General features: G+C 44.5%; 1 protein-coding gene and 1 non-coding gene across 2 annotated transcripts in view; both read left to right on the plus strand.

Moving 5' to 3' along the window:
• The window catches only part of LOC126260579 (potassium voltage-gated channel protein Shaker), a 1,077,050-nt gene that overhangs the window by 1,004,990 nt on the left and 46,839 nt on the right, over positions 1–25,221 (plus strand). The window lies entirely within an intron of this gene.
• On the plus strand, positions 6,052–6,126 carry Trnas-gga (transfer RNA serine (anticodon GGA)). Its single transcript has one exon. It is a non-coding gene; the product is annotated as a tRNA-Ser (tRNA).

A 25,221-nucleotide genomic window follows, 5' to 3' on the forward strand; every position in this document is an offset into this window, starting at 1 on the left:
AACATTTATCTGTTGCTGCTTACAGGCCTCCGCAACAGGCGCCTTGTTCTTGCACCCGTGCTGACTTCTGTTAACCGGCGACGAAGGCTCGAATTTGCACACCAATACTTGACGTCCACTGTGCGGAGACAGGTGGCCTTTGCAAACAAATCACATTTTATGCTCCATCGGTTAGACGGCCGTTGGCGTGTACGGCATGAAAAGTCTGAAAGCAAACTCGTTGTAGCCAGGAAGCAGCGTTACAGTCTGGGGAATGTTTTCGTGGCATTCCTTGGGTGATCTCGACATTGAGAAAGCGCAATGGATCAACAACAATTGTAAGAGGTGTATTGCTCCTGCGATATGCAAGGTATAAGAAAATCTCTGACCAGAGAGCAGTGTTGACGGCAGTAGGAACTGTGTAGCTGTAGCAGTAAGTTGTGTCTAGTCTGCAGTCTGCTCTGGTCTGGTCTGGTGTATCGTGTTGGCTGGGCCGGTCGCGGTGCAGCGATGCCGGAGCCTGAGTATTATTGTATAAGGTAAAAAGCAGCCTCGCGCATATGTATTAATGTTATCTCAAGTCCCATGTAAATGTTTTAAAAAATCTCGTAATAATAATCTTCCTCATAAAAAGTAACTTTTAACAACCATTCATTTCAGTTTAAAGAATTTACTAATTTCTCCCATCCATGACTATCCCGACTATTGCAATAGAAAAATCAGTTGCTTCCTTTCATAAATGACAGATAGATCGGCCAGCATTGCACAGAGCTGTACCGGAAAAAATATTGTAAGAGCAGATATACCCGGCGACTTCATTGAGGTAAGAATTTTTCCTTTTTTATTCAGAGTGATCTTTCAGGGCCATGACGCAGCACTGCAGTCGTCCAAAATTTACCAGGTTAAATCCACAGTGAATTATTGAAAAATCATAACTGAGTGACAATTTTAATTGAGACGTTAGTTACATTGTTTTATTACCAGGTTACTCAATTTATTTTTTTTTTATTGGGACGTTACACTGAATGTGAACGACATAATTATAATTTTTTACTGTTGAGAGATTTAGGAATTTTTCTGTTTTGAGGTTACCCTAAATGTGAATGAATTTTGAGCTTAGATTAAATCAGAAAGAATTTTTGTGGGGAGATTAAATGTCAAAGAATTTTGTGGGGAGGTTAAATGAGAATATTATTCATATTATTTATTAAATTTTCTGTTGGGAGGTTACACTGTGAAAGAATTTTCTTTTGATGTTACACTAAAATAAGAATCATACTCATATTATTTATTTTATTTTGTGGGGAGGTTACACTTGGCGACAACCGGCCAGGATCGTATTTCTTTCTGAATCTCTGAGATGTAGTCATATATCTGCTCTTACAATATATTTTTCCGGCACAGCTCTGTGCAATGCTGGCCGACCTATCTGTCATTTGTGAAAGGAAGCAACTGATTTTTCTATTGCAATAGTCGGGATAATCATGGATGGGAGAAATTAGTAAATTCTTTAAATTGAAATGAATGGTTGTTAAAAGTTACTTTTTATGAGGAAGATTATTATTACGAGAGTTTTAAAACATTTACATGCGACTTGAGATAACATTAATACATATGCGCGAGGCTGCTTTTTACCTTACACAATAATACTCAGGCTCCGGCATCGCTGCACCGCGACCGGCCCAGCCAACACGATACACCAGAGCAGACTCCAGACTAGACACAACTTACTGCTACAGCTACACAGTTCCTACTGCCGTCAACACTGCTCTCTGATCAGAGATTTTCTTATACCTTGCATATCGCAGGAGCAATACACCTCTTACACAATATGCCCGCATCTCGTGGTCGTGAGGTAGCGTTCTCGCTTCCCACGCCCGGGTTCCCGGGTTCGATTCCCGGCGGGGTCAGGGATTTTCTCTGCCTCGTGATGGCTGGGTGTTGTGTGATGTCCTTAGGTTAGTTAGGTTTAAGTAGTTCTAAGTTCTAGGGGACTGATGACCATAGCTGTTAAGTCCCATAGTGCTCAGAGCCATTTGAACACAATATGCATCAATCCTTGGGGACCATATCCACCCCTACGTACAGTTTGGTTTTCCTCGGCATGACGGCCTCTACCAGCAGGATAATGCAACATGTCACACAGCTTGCTGTGTACGTGCGTGGTTCGAAGAGCGACAGGATGAATTTATCGTATTCCCCTGCTCACCAAATTCCCCGGATTTGAACCTGGTTGGGAATCTGTGGGACCAGCTCGATCGGGTTAGTCGAGCCACAGTTCCTCAACGAGAAACCCAGCACAGCTAGCCACGACACTACAGTCGACGTCCTCTGAATCCTTGCCGATACCATCCTGAACCTCACTGACACGCTTCTTGCACGTTTGGCAGCGATCCATGGTGCAAAAGCTGGTTAACAGGCTTTTGACAGGTGATCACATTAATGTGACTGGACAGTGTACACTGAGGTGTCAAAAGCCATGGGACGCCTCTAATATCATGTCGGACCTCCTTTTGACCAGCGCTGTGCAGCAACTCGATGTGGCATGGACTCAAAAAGTGGTTGGGAGTCCCCTGCAGAAATTCTGAGCCATACTACCTCGGTATCCGTCCGTAATTGCGAAAGTGTACGCAGTGCAGAATTTTGTGGACGAACTGATATTTCGATTACGTCCCATAAATGTTCGATGAATTTCGTGTTGGGTGATGTGGATGGCCAGATCAAATGGTTCAAATGGCTCCGAGCACTATGCGACTTGACTTCTGAGGTCATCAGTCGCCTAGAACTTAGAACTAATTAAACCTAACTAACCTAAAGACATCACACACATCCATGCCCGAGGCAGGATTCGAACCTGCGAACGTAGCGGTCGCTCGGTTCCAGATTGTAGCGCCTAGAACTGCACGGCCACTCCGGCCGGTGATGGCCAGATCATTCGCTCGAATTGTCCAGAATGTACTTCAAACCAGTCGCTAACGACTGTGGCTGGTTGACACTTTTAGGTCCATGAAGTCCATGAATGGTTGCAAATGGTCTCCGGGTACTCTAACATAACCATTTCCAGTCAATGATACGCTCAATTGGGCCAGGGAACCCATTCCATTCCATGTAAACACCACCTATATCATACAGGAGCAACCACCAGCTTGCACAGTGCCTTGTTGACGACTTGGGACCACGGCTTCGTGGTGTCGGCGCCACACTCAAAGCCTACCGTCAGCTCTTAGCATCTGAAATCAGGATTTATCTGAGCTGTCCACGGTTTTCCAATCGTCTAGGCTCCAAATGATACGGTGACGAGCCTAGGAGAGACACTGCAGGCGATGTCGTGCTGTTAGCAAAGACATTTGCTTCCGTCGTCTGCTACCATAGTCCATTAACTGAGTACAAATGACAGCTCCACCAATGCACAGTCCTTTTATACCTTGTGTACACGATACTACCACCATCTGTATATGTGCATATCGCTATCTTATGACTTTTGTCAACTCAGTGTATATTAAAAGTTTAAAATTTGTCATAAATATTTTCTTACTATTGTCAGTCTGCATTTTCTATCGTCTCCATTTCGGCCACCGTCAGTTATTCTTGTACCCGGACAGAAGCCTCATGTACTCTTTTCGGAGCAACACTGCCCAATTTGATTCCATTACATTCTGTCAATGTTTCTTTACTTCCGTCGATTTTCATCTTATAACCTCTTTTTAAGAGCCTATTCTTGTGATTCGGGTGATGTTCCAAGTCCCTTGCAGTCTCGTACAGCATTAAAAATCATCGGCAAACATCAAAATGTTTATTTCTTTTCACTGTAACGTAATTCGTTTCCCAAATTTCTCCTTGGCTATTCTTCACTGCTCAATTTGTGTTACGTATGTTTGTTACCAACGGAAATTCAATTAAATTTGGTGAAGGTTTGTGAGGAGTCTAATTCTACTAAAAAGTGAGCAGCTTCAATTCAACGTCGCCGTACGTCTCTCGAGAGTGATGCAGGTGAAGTTTGAGGCAAAAGATTGAAACACTGAGGAAGTGCACAGCATATGCTCAACACTGCCGGTTAAAAGTGTATTTTGCAGGGATTAATAACTATGAAAAAGTTTTCTGCAAAACGGCTGCCACATTTTATGAATGCTGACTAACAGGAAACGTGAAATTCAATTTTCCCTAGATGTTGTACCGCTTTGAGAAGGATACAAGTGATCTTTTTTTCTTACTGAGATTCGATACTGTGGATGGTAAGAAGCGTATTCGAGAAGAAAGGCTCGTTCGGGCATAAAAAATATATTCGTTAGAAAAAGCATTTATTGACATTTTTAGCCGGCCGCGGTGGTCTCGCGGTTCCAGGCGCTCAGTCCGGAACCGCGCGACTGCTACGGTCGCAGGTTCGAATCCTGTCTCGGGCATGGATGTGTGTGATGTCGTTAGGTTAGTGAGGTTTAAGTAGTTCTAAGTTCTAGGGGACTGATGACCACAGATGTTAAGTCCCATAGTGCTCAGAGCCATTTGAACCATTTGACATTTTTAATTTCCTATAAATTTATTTCACTTGCTCGTAACCGTCGTTTGCTTCCACGCACTTTTCGTAACGTTGCACTAGATTCTTCAGTCATTCTTCCTAGAAATTCTCCGCCTGGGAATGGAAACAGTTGACGATAGCAATTTTGAGTTCCTAGTCATCTTCAAACCGTTGTAGACTGACGAGTGAAAAACTTCTCAAGAAGAACACTAATTCTTATCCTTGGTATGGTAAGCGATGTGTGGACGCGCATTGTGTAGAGATGGCATACCCTATCAACGTATTCTGAAGCCTTACTTTTCTGCTTGCCTCCAAACGATTACTGTATCAAAACACTGGCTTCTATTCTTTCGTAACCAATGAACAGACGGCGCTGCATTCACGCAACCTTTTTCTTTGTTCTGAGCTGCCAACGAATACACTGATCAACTAGAAAATTGTGACTGCCGACGTACTATCGATATAAACTAGTCCAAGGCGATAGCAGCGTTTCCTGGCGAGTGTCTTCAACACGTGGCGAAACCAAGGTGCAACCACGTCAAGACGTCGTGGGGTTGGGCGGCAGCCCATAGTTACAGAAATCAGACGTCATAGGCTCGGCAGACTGGTAAAACAGGACAGACGGTGAAATGTGGTGGAATTAACATCAGACTTAAATGCTGGGCAGAGTGCAATGTTGGATGAATAAACAGTGCACCGAAAGTTCCTAATGATGCTTCTCCGCAGCCTACGCCCCACGCATGTGCCAATGTTAACACCACGACATCGGCAACTACGACTGAAATGGGCGCGTGACCATCGGCACTGGACGTTGGCGCAGTTGAAGAGCTTTGCATTGTCTAATGAACCTCGATACTTTCTTCATCATGCCGACGGCAAAGCGTGAATTCGTCGCCTTCCAGGGGAGTAACTCCTTGACGGCTGCGCTGCGGGACGGAGACAAGCTGGCGGCGGCCACATTAACTCTGGGGAACATTGATGTGAGCATCCATGTGTCCAGTGCAGCTCGTGCAAGGCATCATGATGGCCAAGGAGTATCATACACGGGTAGCGGACCACGTACAACCCTTCATGACGATCATGTTTCCAGACGGCAGCGGCGTTTTTCCAACGAGATAGTGCCCCATGTCATAGGACGTGGAGTGTAATGGAGTGCTTCGAAGAACACAGGGGCGAGTTCAAGTCGATGTGCTAGCCCCCTAACTCGCCAGATTCGAATCCACTCGAACACATCTGGGATGTGAAACTTCCTGGCAGATTAAAACTGTGTGCCGGACCGAGACTCGAACTCGGGACCTTTTCCTTTCGCGGGCAAGTGCTCTACCATCTGAGCTACCCAAGCACGACTCACGGCTCGCCCTCACAGCTTTACTTCTGCCAGTACCTCGTCTCCTACCTTCCAAACTTTACAGAAGCTCTCCTGCGAATCTTGCAGAACTAGCACTCCTGAAAGAAAGGATATTGCGGAGACATGGCTTAGCCACAGCCTGGGGGATGTTTCCAGAATGAGAAGGTACTGAACTGGCAGGAGTGGAGCTGCGAGGACGGGGCGTGAGTCGTGCTTGGGTAGCTCAGTTGGTAGAGCACTTGCCCGGGAAAGGCAAAGGTCCCGAGTTCGAGTCTCGGTCCGGCACACAGTTTTAATCTGCCAGGAAGTTTCATATCAGAGCACACTCCGCTGCAGAGTGAAAATCTCATTCTGGAAACATCTGGGATGTGATTATGTGATTGAACGTGGCGTCAGAGCTTTTCACCCTCCTCCCCGGAATTAACGGAGATAGATGACTTGTATGTGCAAATGTGGTAACAAGTCCCTCTCGCGACCTACCAACACCTCACTCCTTCCATGCCACGACGCGTCGCAGTTCTTATCCAAGCCAAAGGTGAACGTACCGGCATTTAGGTAGGTGGTCATAATGATCTGGCTGATCAGTGTAAATATAAACACACGGGTGGTGTCAACATCACACTGGTTTACTTTATGTGGTAGTATTGTAGGTGATATGCGCACCTTGGACTATTGCTCAACCAATTGACATCTGTCGTCGGTCTGCAACAACAGCGAACATTTCCCGATACGTAGAAAGACAGTGCTTTCTAGGTCAACAGCGCATTTTTCTTTCAACTTAGTCCTTTCTAAGGGAATCGCTTTTCCAGTACCATTTTGTAAGGTGTGCAAAACATCCAGATGTGGTTGCCATAACCTCTACGTTGGACTCGGTTTTTTTCCAGCCACCAGTATCTTTACTTTTAGGTAAAGGGCCCTAAATCTGGAACGGACAGCAGGTATTGCTTGAAATCACTGTTTTCCCGTTGCCACAACACCTGTGGTGCGCGTGTGTCAACTTGATGGGACTTTGTTTGCTTTCTTTTACGATTCGAGTCTCTTTTTACGTATTATTTCATGCAGTTTGTCCAAAGGACTTAGAGAATGTACTCCAATTTGCTTTTTAAAATAGTCAGTAAGCAATGTCTGTTCTCTGACAAAGAAAATATACGGCCATCTATTCTCTACGTAAGAGCTAGTGGATTCAACTGTATGTTTTGATTTTCTTCCTGGCCTGACGTACCGTTCACGCAAATTACTGAACGGTTTTATATACTATCTGATTAGAAGTATATAGAAAACTAGTGAATGCGGCATTGACTACGAGACATCATGACATCCGGACCCGGCAGAATAAAAGGAGGCTTGTAGTATTACGCTGTCAGCAGAGAAGCAATAACAGCAGAATGTTTCCTTCAGGCGAGCTCAGTGACTTCCACCGTGGACTAGTCGTTAGACGCCATCTGCGTAGCAAATCCATGAGGGACATTTGAACCCTTTTAAAGCTGATCAAGTCTACTGTAGTCGATGTGAGTGAGAAGTGGAAACGCGAAGGAACAACCTCAACTAAACCAAGACCTGGCAGATATCATGTACTGACGGACGTGAACCATCCAGCAATGCGGAGAGTGCCTGTAAGAAGTCGCATGAAATCAGCGGAAGAAATCACTTGAGAGTTCCGGAGTGCTACCAGCAGATCCATCTACCACAATGACTGTGCGTAATGAGTTAAGAAAATGAGATACAATGGTTCATCAGCTCCTCAGACGTTACAAGTTTGTGTTGTTAGTGCTAAGTGTCACTGTAGGTGGTGTAAAGGGCAACGCCAACTGGAAACGAGTAATCTGAAGTGATGAACAATGCTATACCCTGAGGTAATCCATGGAAGCGTATGGGTATGGGAGTGTTTTTTGTGGTTAGGCTGCGACTACTTTACTGCGCTTAATGCCACATGTAGGAGGATAGAAACCTATTTTACAGTATGCTGTACTGCATATAGCAGAGATAGACGAAGGCTGATTGTATCAGCAGGACTACTCACCCAGTCATAAATCAGTATGTGTGAGCTCATAGTATCTGGACAATAACATTCGTGAAAAGGGCAAGCATTCCGACATTCCCGATCCGAAACCAATGGAACAGCACTGGGTGTTTCAGACACCATCGTTTCGAATATCACTTCCTTCTCCGAGCAGCCCTGAGGAAGAATGAGCTGACATTCCTCCAGAGACATTCAGACACCTCATTGAAAGTGTCCCCAGTAGAGTTCAAACCTTCATAAAGGTTATCGTAGACACACACCAAATTACTATCCACTAATAGGTGTCCGTACAGTTCTAATGGATAGTGTAAAGCCCGCATCTCGTGGTCGTGCGGTAGCGTTCTCGCTTCCCACGCCCGGGTTCCCGGGTTCGATTCCCGGCGGGGTCAGGGATTTTCTCTGCCTCGTGATGGCTGGGTGTTGTGTGCTGTCCTTAGGTTAGTTAGGTTTAAGTAGTTCTAAGTTCTAGGGGACTTATGACCACAGTAGTTGAGTCCCATAGTGCTCAGAGCCATTTGATAGTGTAAAGCTATATTTCCTCCAACAGTGAAAATAAAAAGCGCAATGGGGCTAAAATTATCCAGAAACGCCACTGGTCGAATTTCAGTACAACGCCCTTCATGTGCCAACATCATGGCTACGGTTCTTCTCAGAACATCGCAATGAAGAGAATAGTGAGACGTCAAAGGAATGTGATACGTAGTACGGTCCATTAGCTTCTGAGAACTTGCAGGTGGGCAGTCCCAACTTACTTGCAAAATATTCCCATACTGGTTCAGGTGCAGAAGCCAGTTAAGACTGATCCTTCAAGAAGTGTCCGGATGCGGTTTCCAAGGTCGTGCCACTTCCCTGAAACCACTTATCATTAGAACGCGATAAAGTGAATGACAAAGCCGCCATTGGTGTGTTAAGCAGTGGAAAAGGGTTTTCTAAAGAGATGATCGAAGGTTCATGATATGACAATCAGCCGAACGTATTTGAATCAGATTAATGTCTGGAGTTGACTTGAATCTTTTGTAATAATAGCGAAATTCAGTGGCAGTGTTGTGATGATTTAGGCTTCTTTTTTTCCAAGTTTTGGTTTGCGTCATTAGGTTCGGTCGGTGGCAAAAATAAACAACGGTGTGTATAAAAATGCTTTGTGTAATACCATGCTTCCCAAACTGCGACAACAGTTATATCACGTACCTCCAAGATAAATATATTTACACACGCCTTAGGTGTAATCTATACGGACACTCCTTTCAATAATAGCCGCATAAGCGTTCGGAAGGTTTACCTTTCTTGCAAAACCACTCACAAGCAAATTTCTCGAAGCGTCCTCTCTCTTCTGCTATATTTCTTCAACTGGAGGAACGTAAACTTTATGCTTGAGGAAGCCGCCACAGAAAGATAGGGAAAGAGTCGGGGGGGGGGGGGGGGGGGGGAGGCGGTCGAGATGATTTTTTTAGCTATGACCAATACGTATCCAATTCACCCAGACAGGTGTTGATTTTGGTGCTCCTACGCAGTATGGTTTGCCTTGCTGTATAAAACATTACACTTCTCCTCCTCCGCCATGAGATGTGCCGTTATCGCACATTTCACATGTCGAGGTGGATATGAACTGTACAGATGTTATTTCCAAGAAAGAAAACGAAAAAATGGCACCTAACGCCCTAGCTTTAGCTTTTCGAGTTCAATCTCAATGAGTAAGCCCGGGTTTACAGTTAATCTGCGTATAGACATTTATGCCTGTTGCCATTTTGGGATGTCTGAGACGTCATTTCGACAGTGTTAATGATTGTTTCCTACAAGCAATCGTACTGTTTATATGTCTGCACTGTAGTTTCTATTTCATATACAGTTTGTGAACCACCTTTCGTAGTACGGGATCTATTGCACTCTTCTCTACAAAATCGCTGTCAGTGTTTGTAGTGATAACTGCATGTGTTGGCCAACTCTCAACTTTGAACTCTGCATGTTCCGTAGAAAAAAAAACGCATCTCTTCGTTTACATCGCACTCACACTTGTCATCGAACACCATCTTTTCATTAATGACAGATTCTATCGCGAATTAACATCATAGAAGGCGCTCGATGATCTAAACGCCGTCTAAACCCCAGATGAATGGCAACACTTTTATCTTCATGGAGGCACTAATTAAATTTCCAAATTGTCGCCTAACGAACAAAATACGAACATCCAAAATACCAGCCCAGCTTTGTGACTACAATGGGGACTGCCTAGCAACAAGAACTCTGCCCATTGTACGTTTCGAGGATAAATCACCAAATATGAAAGCCGGCCGCTGGTGGCCGAGCGGTTCTGGCGCTACAGTCTGGAACCGCGCGACCGCTACGGTCGCAGGTTCGAATCCTGCCTCGGGCATGGATGTGTGTGTTGTCCTAAGGTTAGTTAGGTTTAAGTAGTTCTAAGTTCTAGGGGACTTATGACCTCAGCAGTTGAGTCCCATAGTGCTCAGAGCCATTTGAACCAAATATGAAAGTAGCTTCGAACGAATTCGAAGGTATTTCGAACATACTGATCGCAAAAATGAAGCGAAATGGCCAAGATCTGTATGCAGATAGTTGTTTATGTTTCTTTGTGTATAAGTTTTCCGAAGTCGCGTAACACACACAATCTGCTATGCGTAAGATTGCAAAGCATGTAACCTCTGTTGTCGACTACTTACGAGGATGGTGCATTTGCATCCACTGTTCGCTTGATAATGAGCAAACGCTAGAAACTAGCTAGTAGTGCTAGATAAATTACTATTTTAAAATTGCAGCTTTATGGAGCCGATGTCGTTCTTTAAATTTATCGGAACTCTTTCCCTCACCCATTCAGAAGAAAATTGATCAAAATAAAGGCAATCTCTTCGGAAGTTCGCATCTGTGAAATCAAAACCTGCTTCTGAGTAACATTCAGTACCACGTTGCGCCCACCCACGCATTGTTCAAATGTGTGTGAGTTCCTATGGGACCAAACTGCTGAGCTCATCGGCCTCTAGACTTACACACTACTTAAAATAACTTAAACTAAGAACAACATACACACCCATGCCCGAGGGAGGACTCTAACCTCCGGCGGGAGCAGCCGCACAGTCCTTGATGTGGCTGGCGCCTGAAACCGTGCGGCCACTCCGTGTGGTCCCACGCATTGTAACACGTTTGGATCCTTCATGGCATACTGTCCACGAGACGGTGTCCCAAACTTCGAGGGTGGCCCTCGTGAGGTCATCCAGTGTGTGACGTCGGATTCTGTGACGATACACTGGAAGCCTCAACCAGTTCATGCCAGTAGAAACCGTATGCGATTCCATTCCATTAATTCCTGCCACCTGGAAGAACGGCTTCACGAGATGATCGCGCTGTGTTGCTGCATTAATGTGTTTAAGGACGAAGTCCACTGTCGAAATGTTGCTGAAGAGTTACACGACAGGGTGTAGGATGCTCTCTCCATACTCACAGCCCTCAAATTACCCTCGTTACTGATGAAAAGCGTCCAACATTCGTGCATTATGTCAGTTCGTAATATGATTGGTATACCTTCTTGTTAAACCTATGGGTCATCGTACCTTAGACGTCCATCGTTACTTAGTCATCATCACCCATTACTACGACGACCTTTAAGCTTTAGAAATATGCTGCACTCTTCAGTGGAGAGATCGAGACGCCATCGACCCAGGTTCCATTCCGGGCGCTCCCTTGCCCACCTTCCTCACGCACAATGGGGCTAGGGTTCTGTACTGTTGCTCGTAACGGACTGCTAGTTAATCGTCTGGAAGCTGTTTTTTACTATCTGGATTGACAACAATCCCAGTTCCTCCACAAAGGCAGCGCACTTTTCGGTTGCATTCTAAACTTCCAGGCAGATTAAAACTTTGTGCCGGACTGGATTTCCAGGAGTGCTAGTCCTACATGGTATGCAGGAGAATTTCTGCTAAATTTGGAAGGCAGAAGTGAAGCTGTGAGGGTGGGTCGTGAGTTGTGTTGGGTAGCTCAGTCGGTAGAATTCTTGTCTGAAGAAGGCAAAGATCCCAGGTTCGAGTCGTGGTCCAGCGCACTCTCTTAATTTGCCAGGAAGTTTCAATATGGTATTATGCATACTCTTCTCAGTTGATACGAAGATTTTACAACGCCTAATCTGAACTACATTACAAAAAATCATTTTTAACAAACTGATTTATGTTAATGAACAGCTGTGCGATTTGAAGAGGGTTATATATTAAGATATTATCTAAAGAACACCTTACATAATAGATCTCTGTAGATGGAACTGGAGAAAATTACATGTAAAGCGAGATGGGAAGGCAAGCAGCGTAGGCAATGATGAGAGAGAGAGAGAGAGAGAGAGAGAGAGAGAGAGAGAGAGAGAGATCATTTGGGGATTAGGGGAACTGTACATGTACTCAGGAATTTAAATGACAGAGAGCGGACCAGCTCAGGAACGTACCGATAGCATACCATCAACACTGTACCATGTTAAAAATGGCTCTGAGCACTATGGAACTCAACATCTTAGGTCATAAGTCCCCTAGAACTTAGAACTACTTAAACCTAACTAACCTAAGGACATCACACACACCCATGCCCGAGGCAGGATTCGAACCTGCGACCGTAGCAGCCCCGCGGTTCCGGACTGCAGCGCCAGAACCGCACGGCCACCGCGGCCGGCTGTACCATGTTAAAACAGAATGGGTATCTGTAGCGTGAAATTCAGCAAACACTTCTAGAAGGAATGGCCAAAACATCAGCCGACGGGGAGAATGGCGAAATTAAATCCATAAAAGTAGGAATGCAATGGGCAAATCCACGTAACTATCATCTGAGAAGAACCTCTCCCTCTTCTCTCGCTTCTCCCTCCATTCCCCTCCCCTGTCCTTACGTCATTTTTTTCTTCTTTTTTTAATAGGGCGGTCACAGAGCTTCTAAGGCTAAACAGTTATTTTGTTCTTCCAATCACAACCCAGTACCTTATCGCCATAAAAAAATATACAGCCACTCACTATGTATCTTAATCCAGAATTTCATCACAATAAAAATGAGCAGCCAATCTGTATGTACACCAAAACCGCCATCTTCTTCTTGTAGTTCCTTGTACACAACTCACTTGGTGCCAAAATTCAGTTGAGGTTTAATCATTATACCAAAGTAACATAGCACTTTAAAGAAACCAAAAATTGTCTGTATACGTACGGATTTGTTCTATAGCAGTACAAAACACAAAAGACTCAATTATTGGCACTCGTGGAGCAGTTTATAGGTAAAGCTACACTTGGCGCCAAAACAAGGCTGTGGTTTGATCTTTGGTGAGAGGCAAAACGGACCCTCAAATTAAACATAAAAATCTTTTTTCCATGTCTGTATGTATTATTTGTTACACACTCCTCTTAGTCCGACTAAAACAGGCACACCACCTGCCACACTCCGATGATCAGGGCACAGCATATGCAGCAGTCGGAACCTGTCTTCATGGTCCAGGAACATGCACAATGCCGGACTATGTGCCTGCATATGCCCTGTACAACACCAACCATTCCGTTACGGTATGCTGATAATTTTTTTCTTTTGAACCGTCTAATTACAACTAAATGAAACACAGTTTTCGCCTTTATTTTTTGCAAGACATCTTCAGTAGGAGTTTTCATCGATGTTGGTCTCGGAAAGTGTTCATCTCCTAGTACTGTGAAGTCTAGAAAAAAATTTCAGGTTACAGTTATAAGAAGAAGAAAGAACAGCGCCATAAATGGAACAAAAATACAACATGTAGACCAACATCGACGATACCTGCCACTGAATATGTCTTGCAAAAACTGAAGGCGAAACACGTATGGCACGAAAATTATGTTTCATTCAGTTGTAGTTAGACGGTCCAAAGGTAAAAATTATCGACATAGCGTAATATTACACGCAACTGAGGACGACAGGACTACAAAAGTTGAAGATGTTGATACCATTAGGTGAGATCATCGGAGAATTTTAACTCTTACTGTTGCTAGATGCACAGTGTCGAAAACACAACATTTAGATACGATGTAACCATCTTTTTTTTTTTTTTGAAGACACATCCGGTATCCGTGCGTGTTAAACCGCTGCTTCCGGGACGGGGAGATACACGAGCCCCCTATCGAATCCGCCCGGTGGATTAATGACGAGGGTCGGTGTGCCGGCCAGCTTGTATTTGTTTTCAGGCAGTTACCCACATCTCACTAAGTGAATAGCTGGCTGGTACCCAAGTTCTGCCTCAGTTACACGATTCGCAAACATTTAGAAAACATTCGCACACTTTCAAAATGTTCAAATGTGTGTGAATTCCTAAGGGACCAAACTGCTTAGGTCATCGGTCCCTAGATTTACACACTACTTAAATTGACTTACACTAACGTATGCGAAGGACAAGACACACACCCATGCCCGAGGGAGGACTCGAACCTCCGGCGGGAGTGGTCGCACACTTTCACATGTCTAACACTCCACGCAGACAGTTAAGGTCCTAGGTGGTAACAGGAAGGGCATCTGGCCTCCCCTTAAGTTAACCGTGCCAAATCCGTTTGTAATCATACCTACCCTGAGCAGATGCGGGGAAAAGGCACAATCAAAAGAAGTTATCATCCTTTTGAAGCAGATCCAAACGCGAATGGAAGTTTATAAACAGATTTTTCTTATATCGTCCGATGTAGTAAACGTCCTTTGATCCTTCATTTCCTATGAGTTGTCATACATATGGCCACTTTCCGCCGATATTTACGGTAAATGGTGAATTAAGATCGGATGATTTAGCAAACCATTCGAGGAGTGACAGGGTGCCTAAGTGTTCGTCGAACTAGGAACGTATGGACGCAGCCCTGCGAACAAGATTGCTGCCATCTTGAGAGAAGTTATCGGCCAAAGTATACTGATTATGTAGATGTAGAGGAAGGAATAATACTTGGTCAGCGAGAATGTCGAAATAAACATCATGGTTCACATTGATAGAGACCTGAATAAATGAACCCCAGTCATGATACGGAAAAAATAGACCACAGAATCATTTCCAGGTTTGACTACACCCTCCACAAACTGTGTGTTAAACACCTTATTCTGGCGTTGGTTCACTGGCGCCTTGCATCATTTGAAATGTTGAAATGAGACGCAATCGCCACTCGTCGGAACACACTATATACTCGTAGCTCCAGTCAGCCGCTCTCCACGAAATTAAGCTCTTTGGACATGCGTAGAACACCTGTCATCTTTGTATCGGATCAGATTACTGAAGTCAGTGTCTTGATCACATGCTCCTTTGTCAAAATTTATGATCAGCTTCAGCCTTACAGCCATCGTCAGATCTAAAAATACGCAGGCGTGTAGTCAGTAGTGACTAAGCACCTACTGGTTATCAATTTCAATAAAGAGGCATGTGACTAAGACACTAATTATTACCATTTCTGTGTTGTTTGGCCCATTGCAGACGTACAGCTTTATGTGCCTTTGTGAGTAGTGGCCTTTGCGGAACGACCCGGATCCCTATGTCCATCACCTAAAGTACCCTTCCCAATGTTCTCTTTGAAGTTGGTTGAAGTGCTCCTGCGTTCACAGTCTGGTTTGAAAACCATTGTCATTTACAAAGCGTGATACTTGGGTCAGCTCCCTGGCAGATAGGATCTTTCTACGATCACTGCTCTTATCTCATGTCACGTAGCTGTGAGTACTACCACATTCTTGTGGACAGGTTGGACAGTCCGCGTTAGTACACCAACACATTAGGACACTTCATTCATCGTGTGGTCGTGATCAGGTATAAACATGATGACGCCTTTGTGTCATTCTGTCACGGCTTCACCTCAACCCACGTTACCGCGCTGATTTCGTACAACCGACTGGCATAGACACCCGACGTAATTGCCATGACTAACGCCAGCGCTGTAGAGTCCCACTACTGCCTAGTATTAGACTACGCCATCTACAGCGCTCCAAAACAATCACTGTTCCCTTTTAAGGTGGTGACTGATATCTTGTTTGGTGAGTTTAAGGTCACTGAAAGATTGTAAGGAAACACCAAGTCACTCAGACATAAATTTCAGTTGGTTCAAACGTTCAAATGTGTGTGAAATCTTATGGGACTTAACTGCTAGGGTCATCAGTCTCTAAGCTTTACACACTACTTAACCTAAATTAGCCGGCCGCGGTGGTCTCGCGGTTCTAGGCGCGCAGTCCTGAACCGTGCGACCGCTACGGTCGCAGGTTCGAATCCTGCCTCGGGCATGGATGTGTGTGATGTCCTTAGGTTAGTTAGGTTTAAGTAGTTCTAAGTTCTAGGGGACTGATGACCACAGCAGTTGAGTCCCATAGTGCTCAGAGCCATTTGAACCATTTTTAACCTAAATTATCCTAAGGACAAACACACCCGTGCCCGAGGGAGGACTCGAACCTCCGCCGGAACCAGCTGCACAGTCCATGACTGCAGCGCCTTAGACCGCAATTTCAGTTGGTGTAGTGAATGGCAACTCTCTACAAATATGGACAAACGTAAGATTACGCCGATAACAAGGAGTAAGAATCCGGTAGCATCCGCTCAAAACATTAGTACTCAACATCCGGAAACTGTCATATTTAAGTATCTGTGGCTGCACCTAGGAAGTGATACAGAACGGGACGAACTCGTGAAATCAGTAATAGGGAAGTTGAATGAAGGAGAGATTTCTTGGGACGCTTCCAAGAAACTGGGGCGCAGTTGTAGAGGACATCGTGAATAAGACCGAAGGTGCTTCCATCTAGAAGAATTCTCCATCGTTTGGAGTTCTTATCAGATAAACGTGACAGTTACATCGGAAGAATACAAACACACGCTGAAATGACTGTAGCATACCAGTAAAGCTCCTGCGAAACCGTGGTAGAGATGCTCAGTGAATTGGTCCACGCGTTCTACATAGAGAAACTAAACCCCAGGTAGACAGTGAAAATTTCAGTTCTCCTTCTTCAGAGCGTAATTACACAAAACAAGAAATAGTTCACATGAGATAGGAACAATGACCGTAGAAAGATCCTATCTGACAGGGAACTGACCCAAGTGTGGCAAGTGAAGGCATGAAAAATAGGTGATTTTCGTGATTTTTGTTTCAAGTAAAATAAAAGTTAATGCTAGGTCTGATGGTATAGTGTTTTTCTTACTTTTCCTTCTTTAAGAAATCTTCTTTGTGCCCACATCGGCCCTCCCAGCAATCGCAGCACCAGGTGGAAGGTGACCTCCGGAATATTGGTCATCCTCAGGAATTCCCGAAGCCCTCCTACTGGGCCTGCAACAAAATAATTTTGTATAACTCATCTCCAATATATTTTCTATCAGCGTACATAGGATAATTGAAAAATATTAGGTGCTAACAAAACAGTGACGTGTTGAAACAAATGTCATTTTCGTCACCTACAAAATCGACACAAAAGCGTGCACCGAAAACAGACTTCTGAAGATGTCGCAAAACGGCTCCGTACGCTGATAGAGAATTCAGTTTAGAATCCCGGCATCAAATTCCCATCAAAATGTACCGTTGTTTTCCACCAATTGGAGAAATACAATTTGCGAACAAAACGTTTATAGTTTTGGGTTACATTTTTTGTCGTTAAGTTAAATATAACCCTAGTCAGTGATCCCTGGACCACACAGCAATCCTTCCATATCCCTTCTCGACCTTTTTTGTGGCCATAATTGTCCTGTAGGCCTCTTTCACATCTTCTGTCAACCGCTGATCTGCTCGCTCGATGTGTTTTTCGTATGCTTTTGTGCACACGTTGTAAGAGTATGGTCCGACCTCAAGTTCGAGAGTATTCATAATTTCCATAATTGCTATTACGTTGTCGTTGAATTTAGATGCTGACTATTTTTTCCGGCTGTGAACGGTTTTCGGAGACACTTTTTCACAGATCGCCTTGTAACTCAATAATGGCGTTCCTGGCAAACTTAGGAATGAACAGTGCGAAAAAGAATACATCCCATAAAACATTTAAAGCTAAGGAAAAACCCGATTTTTTTAAATTTTCAAAAAGAACTATCCAGTTAAGCCTCTGTCTTGGAAGTGGGTGAGATACGTAAGCCCGGTGGACTTTGTCATTGAAAATTGAATTACAGTTGCTAGAGACAAAGTACTGGTTCACGAGAAGCTGATCGTCTGTAATTACACAGATACTGCGTTAGGTCAAAATACCTAACTCCCGGAGGTTCACATAGACCGTAGACGGACAACAGATAGCAGGAGGAGTATAGGCTTGCTTTTGATTGGGGAACCACGACATCGGTCGGCGTAAAAGCCCAAAGAAATCGTCCGTGGAGAACTGAGTAGCCGTGGCCGTGCGCCGTCCGAAATAATGTTGAGGCGCCAGGATTTCGCGAGACCTGTTTCGGAGCACGTGGTCCTGCGGAAGCGAGTAGCTCTGCACCGGCTGCACCGTCTTGGGGCAATGCCGCTGCGGCCTGTCGGCAAGATTTGTGGTGGTGGTGGTGGTTAGTGTTTAACGTCCCGTCGACAACGAGGTCATTAGAGACGGAGCGCAAGCTCGGGTTAGGGAAGGATTGGGAAGGAAATCGGCCGTGCCCTTTCAAAGGAACCATCCCGGCATTTGCCTGAAACGATTTAGGGAAATCACGGAAAACCTAAATCAGGAAGGCCGGAGACGGGATTGAACCGTCGTCCTCCCGAATGCGAGTCCAGTGTGCTAACCACTGAAGATTTGTGGTCAGAACTGCAGTCGCGCTGTTCGCCATTGTAGCCCCTGCAACTTTTGGTGCAGGCCACCCGTAGTGCAGCTCTGTTATGCTGGAGAGCTACGAGCCCCGACATAGCACTCAGGGAACAAATATTTAAGGGGCGATCAAAACGTTTCGCTTTGGAGGGCGTTGCTGAAGCGTATATGCAACGTAGCGCTTCACCGAATGGGGTATGTAAGCACCGGCATACAGGCAACGGATTAGTTCCGCATTCGCGTCTTCCCGACGTGTTTGCGGTAAATGCGAAAATGTGATCTGTGGCGACGTTGTTACCAAATGTATTCAAACAGGACCAGCGTGCAGTTAATTTCTTGGTTGCCGAAGGACAAACACCGGTATACAACCGTCGGGGAATGAAGAATGTGTGTGGAGCAGCATATCTGTCGAAAAGCACCGTTGTGGAACTGTGCGCGAAGTTCCCGCGAATGTTCGTCTGGCTGGATGTTTATTAGAGCATTCTACTAACATTTGAAGTAAATCGATCAAGCATATTGTCAGATTTTTGGTACCAACGTATAAAAAATGACTTGCGTTTACATAGTAGTACAGACAGCTGCTGCTTGATGATAATGCACGTCCCCATATCACGAATGTTGTAACGCAGAAGTTACGCCAACTCAAGTGGGAGACACTCGAGCTCTATAGACCTGATGTCTCCCTAAGCGATTACCCCGAATTCGGTCCCTTAAAAAAGACCTTGAAGGGTCGGCAATTCTTGTCGGACGAGGATGTGCAGAAGGCAGTAACGAACTTCTATAACAGAACAAGGTGTTTTACCAAACGGGTATCTTTAATCTGGTGCGTCGGTGGGATGATTACCTCAATGCTTATGGCGATTTTGCCTGATAGTCGTACCCATACTGGTCTGTAAGGCCTTCGATCGGAAACTGTGTGATCGTCCATTACAGGAATGCCTGGAAGAACGTTGGCGTCAGATTACTATTGTGTAAATCAGAGAACTAGTGTTCGAAGAAAATTGTACCAGAACATCTCGCATAAAGACCAACAAAAAGGTAAAAGAGATTAGGGCAAATAACGATACATACAGTCAGTCAATTTTTTCCTTGCTCCACGTGGGATCGCATCGCTGATACGAAATATAATCAGCTTTCACAGTATACTACCCTCAGCAGTCGAATTACCTACTGACATGTAGCATCTCCTTTTCCCCCTGATGATGATGATGATGATCATGATCATGATCATGATGATGGCCGGCCAAGGTGGCCGTGCGGTTCTAGGCACTACAGTCTGGAGCCGAGCGACCGCTTCGGTCGCAGGTTCGAATCCTGCCTCTGGCATGGATGTGTGTGATGTCTTTAGGTTAGTTAGGTTTAATTAGCTGTAAGTTCTAGGCGACTGATGACCTCGGAAGTTAAGTCGCATAGTGCTCAGAGCCATTTTTTTTATGACGGCGGCGACGACGACGACGACGACGACGACGACGGTGGCGAGGCGACAGGCGTTAGCTACATACGAGACCGGAACTAATGGAAACCCCTCCTGATCCCTGACCACAGTACCATCCCCAACTGAAGGAGATCAGTCGAAAGTAGGTCAAAATTGGGCATTACTCTCTCTAATATGTCCAAGACAGCCTCAATAAAAATGGCGACTTGGCGAGTACACAAGCAATCTCGCGTCCATGGAATGGTCCTAAAACAGTTATGATATTAATGGTGTAGTTCAGCAACGATTGAATGGTAAATTGTGTTGCTGTACCTACAGGAGGCATGTGAGATCCAGTAAGGTAAAATATGAAGGTTATTTCACAATTCATGTTACAGACTTTTACCGGTTGCAGAGTGGACTTAGTAGATCAAGTTTTACATAGGAACCCATGTCCGAAAACGGTTCGTTTCCATGTTACAAGGAAAACAAGAGCTACTCAGTTTCACGCTAGATGTTTCTTACGCAGTTCTCCTAGTATGGTAGGCCACCAAAATTCATGAATGGTACGAAACGCGATGTCAGATGATGTACTCGGTTCCCATCTGCCTTGTTTTCATGCATCCCAGTGATACCTCGGTTAATATTATGGTGACTAGTACTAGTACACATTCGCAGAGTACACTGATATGATGTTAATTTACGGTGAAGCTCGCAGTAATGGAAGAGAAACTTAACGTCTGTACAACTAGTGCTTTCCAAAACGTGTGTCTTCATCTCAACGCATGTTTACCAGAATAGAACAACGGCCGCGGGAAACCGTATGGATTTTCCTCACTCTCCAAGACGAATTTTGTTCTTCAACGAAGAGCATTCAACAGGGAACGTGGTTTGAAAGCTCGAAATAGCCACATTTGGGATCAAGAAATTGCCAAAACGAACTGTATACCAAGATTTCAGAACACCTTCAGCATAAACGTCTGGGCAGGTATCTGCGACGATCGTGTGATTGGGCCGCACATCCTTCCTCCTCACCTAACGGGTGCCAATTACTTAATGTTCCTGCAACAAGTGCTGGCGGAATTTTTGGAAGATGTGCCATTGAACATTCGGCACCACTTACGGTTCCAGCATGATACGTGGCATTGCATTTTGCTGTCCACATGTTCACATCCAAAACCGTTTGAACATAGTCTACAGGGACAGGTGGATCGGTTGAGATGGACCACATGCTTGGCCATCAAGATCCCCAAATTTAACCCCTTTGTACTTTCTCTTGTGGGGACACGTGAAGAGCCTTGCTTATGACACCCCTGTCCAGTCGGAAAAAGATGTGGTTGCACGAATCATGGCTCCGGCAGGAGGGAGTAATAATATTACATGCATGATGGACAAAGTTCGTGCGAACAGATACACTTTAAGCACCGAACTTAGTGGTCGTCATATCGAACAGCTGTTGTCATATCACAGGAAACAGGAGCGAAATCTGTACTTCTTGGTTTCCTTGTACAATTGAAACGAGCCGTTTCCGGAAATGGGTTCCTACGTAAAACTTGATCTACTAAGTTCCCTCTCCAACCTCTAAAAGTGGGTAACATTAGATGTAGACTACGCCGTAGATACACATGATTGTAGATTCTCGTATTATTTGCCAGTGACAGGTGATGCCATCGCTTGTAAACATCCCCCACCTACCTGAATGCTGCCCTCTACACCTACACGTAAATCTACGTACACATTCCGCATGTCAACATATGGTGAATGGCGGAGGATACGTTGTCCACTGCTAGTCACTTCACTTCCTATTGCACTCGCAAATAGAGCAAGGGAAAAACAATGTCTATATGCCTGTGTAGAAGCCCTAATTCCTCTTACGTTAATTGTCCTTACGCGAAATGTGCGTTGGAGTCAGTAGCATCGTTCGGCAGTCAGTTCAAATGACTATTCTCTAAATTTGCTCTACAGGGATTCCCATTTGACTGCCCGAAACATCTCCATAGTACTTGCATGTTGATCGAACCCACCGGTAACAAATCCAGAAATCCACTTCTGAATTGCTGCGATGATTCCTTCTAGCCCGACCTGGTGAGTTCCAAAACACTCGAGCAGTACTCAAGAATGGGTCGCACTAGAGTTGTATATGTGGGTTTTTTTACAGATGAACCACACATTTCTAAGGCTCTCCCAATAAACCGGAGTCGACCATTCGCCTTCCCCACTACAATCCTTACATGCTCGATCCATTTCATATCACCTTGCATGACTGTGTCAAGTATTGCCAACGGCCTTTCCGCAGTGGTAAGACCGGTTCTCGTCAGATCACCAAAGCTAAGCGCTGTCGGGCTTGGCTACCACTAGATAGGTGGCCGCCCGAGTCCGTTGAGCGCTGATGGCAAACAGGGTGCACTGAGCGCTTTTGATTCCAATTGAGAATCTACTTGATTGAGAAGTTGGGGCTCCGATCACAGCAACTGACAACAGTCGGGAGAGCGCTGTGCTAACCACGTGCCGCTCCTTATCCGCATTCTGTGACTCCTATCGGCTAAGGATGACTCGGCGGTCGGTCGGTACTGTTGAGCCTTCGGAAGCCTGTTCGGACAAAGTAGTAACAGTAGACTATGTCAAGTAGCACACTACTAATGCTATATTCGAACATTACTAATAATCTGCATTCACTTAAATTTTTATACATTTAGAGCTAACTGCCATTCATCACACAACTATAAATTTTGTCTGAGTCATCTTTTATCCTCCTACAGTCACTCAAAGAAGATACCTTCCCTTACACCACAGCATCATCGGCAAACGGCCGCAGATTGCTGCTCATCCAGACTTCTGATGATACCCTTGTCTCTGATGAATACCCGCCGTCGAGGCCAACGTACTGGGCCCTATTACTAAAGAAGTCTTGAAGCCACTCACATATCTGGAAACCTATTCTGTATGCTCATACCTTCGTTAACAGTCTGCAGTGGACCACCGTGTCAAACGCATTTCGGAAATTTAAGAATCTGCAAACTGCCTGTTCCTCTTCATCCTTAGTTCACTGGACTTCGTGTGAGAAAAGGGCAAGCCGAGTTTCGCAAAAAGGATGCTTTCGAAAACTTCGTTGATTTGTAGACAGAAGCTTTTCGTCTCATGGAAATTTATTATGTTCGAACGGTGAATGTTTTCCAGAATGTTAAGGATATTAGTCGGTAATTTTGCGAGTCAGTTATTTCATCATCATCATCATCATCATCATCATTTAAGACTGATTATGCCTTTCAGCGTTCAGTCTGGAGCATAGTCCCTCTTATAAAATTCCTCCATGATCCCCTATTCAGTGCTGACATTGGTGCCTCTTCTGATGTTAAGCCTATTACTTCAAAATCATTCTTAACCGAATCCAGGTACCTTCTCCTTGGTCTACCCCGACTCCTCCTACCCTCTACTGCTGAACCCATGAGTCTCTTGAGTAACCTTGCTTCTCCCATGCGTGTAAAATGACCCCACCATCTAAGCCTGTTCGCCCTGACTGCTACATCTATAGAGTTCATTCCCAGTTTTTCTTTGATTTCCTCATTGTGGACACCCTCCTGCCATTGTTCCCATCTACTAGTACCTGCAATCATCCTAGCTACTTTCATATCCGTAACCTCAACCTTGTTGACAAGGTAACCTGAATTCACCCAGCTTTCGCTTCCATACAACAAAGTTGGTCGAAAGATTGAACGGTGCACAGATAACTTAGTCTTGGTACTGACTTCCTTCTTGCAGAAGAGAATAGATCGTAGCTGAGCGCTCACTGCATTAGCTTTGGTACACCTCGCTTCCAGTTCTTTCACTATGTTGCCATCCTGTGAGAAAATGCAACCTAAATACTTGAAACTGTCCACCTGTTCTAACTTTGTTCCTCCTATTTGGCACTCAATCCGTTTATATCTCTTTCCCACTGACATTACTTTTGTTTTGGAGATGCTAATCTTCATACCATAGTCCTTACATTTCTGATCTAGCACTGAAATATTACTTTGCAAACTGTCAATAGAATCTGCCATCACAACTAAGTCATCCGCATATGCGAGACTGCTTATTTTGTGTTCACCTATCTTAATCTCACCCAGCCAGTCTATTGTTTTCAACATATGATCCATAAATAATATGAACAACAGTGGAGACAGGTTGCAGCCTTGTCTTACCCCTGAAACTACTCTAAACCATGGACTCAATTTACCGTCAACTCTAACTGCTGCCTGACTATCTATGTAAAGACCTTTAATTGCTTGCAAAATTTTGCCTCTTATTCCATAATCACGTAGAACAGATAATAACTTCCTCCTAGGAACCCGGTCATATGCCTTTTCTAGATCTATAAAACATAGATACAATTTCCTATTCCACTCGTAACGCTTCTCCATTATTTGCCGTAAGCTAAAGATTTGGTCCTGACAATCTATAAGATGCCTAAACCCACACTGATTTTCATCCAATTTGTCCTCAACTAATACTCGCACTTTCCTTTCAACAATACCTGAGAAGATTTTACCCACAACGCTGATCAAAGAGATACCTCTGTAGTTGTTACAATCTTTTCTGTTTCCATGTTTAAAGATTGGTGTGATTACTGCTTTCGTCCAGTCTGATGGAACCTGTCCCGACTCCCACGCCATTTCAATTATCCTGTGTAGCTATTTAAGACCTGACATTCCACTGTATTTGATGAGTTCCGACTTAATTTCATCCATCCCAGCTGCTTTATTGCACTGCAATCTATTGACCATTTTCTCCACTTCCTCAAATGTGATCCTACTTCCATCATCATTCCTGTCCCATTGTACATCGAAACCTGAAACATTACTGATCGTATTTTCACCTACATTGAGCAACTCTTCAAAATATTCCCTCCATCTGCCCAAGGCGTCAACAGGATTCACCAGCAGTTTTCCTGACCTGTCCAAAATACTTGTCATTTCCTTCTTACCTCCCTTTCGAAGACTGCTAATTACACTCCAGAATGGTTTTCCAGCAGCTTGACCCAAAGTCTCCAACCTGTTTCCAAAGTCTTCCCAAGATTTCTTCTTGGATGCTGTAATTATCTGTTTGGCTTTGTTTCTTTCTTCAACATAACTTTCTCTGTCTACCTGAGTTCTAGTATGTAGCCATTTTTGATATGCCTTCTTTTTCCTTTTACAGGCTGCCTTGACTGTGTCATTCCACCAAGCTGTTTGCTTCATCCTACCTTTACACACTACTGTTCCAAGACATTCTTT

This window comes from Schistocerca nitens, chromosome 5, assembly GCF_023898315.1.
Source record: "Schistocerca nitens isolate TAMUIC-IGC-003100 chromosome 5, iqSchNite1.1, whole genome shotgun sequence".
In the NCBI taxonomy this organism is placed as follows: Eukaryota; Metazoa; Arthropoda; class Insecta; order Orthoptera; family Acrididae; genus Schistocerca; species Schistocerca nitens.